We start from the raw sequence: 551 nt of genomic DNA, 5'->3' as shown, positions 1-551 counted from the left end.
TTCCCTTTGGAAGACCCCAGTTCGGCCTCAGAGGTGGAGCTGGGTGGACCCCCAAGACAGGCACAAGATGGCACATGTGTTTCTGCAAGGAGGCGCTGGGACGTCAAAGGTTTCCTGGCACCAGGAACCAGCAGGAACAGGGCCCGCACTTGCGAGGGGAGCCGCCTGGGCCGTTCTCTGAAACCCGTTTTGTCAGTCGAGTCTCAGGACATGGCGGAACTCTGTCCTGAAGCCCTCGTGAGTGGGTGGGCTGTCGTGAACTGTCGTGAGCAAAGCAGAGCTTCTACTCCTGAGGTTTTCAAAGATCACATGTGAAAATAAGAACTTATTGGCCAGCGTTCACAGCAGCGCGTCTTTCCCTGAACACACGCACACACACGCACACGCGCACACACGCACACGCACGCACACGCACACAGGCACACGCGCACGCACACATGCGCACACACACGTACGACCCAGGTTTTCCGTCATCCTACATTCACAGCGTGCTGTGAGGGACCCCATCGCAGCCACCGACTGCAGCACACCCGAGGGCTGACCCCACCTCT

This window comes from Tupaia chinensis, unplaced genomic scaffold (assembly GCF_000334495.1).
Source record: "Tupaia chinensis unplaced genomic scaffold, TupChi_1.0 Scaffold000042_2, whole genome shotgun sequence".
NCBI lineage: Eukaryota > Metazoa > Chordata > Mammalia > Scandentia > Tupaiidae > Tupaia > Tupaia belangeri.
This window is presented reverse-complemented; position numbering follows the sequence as displayed.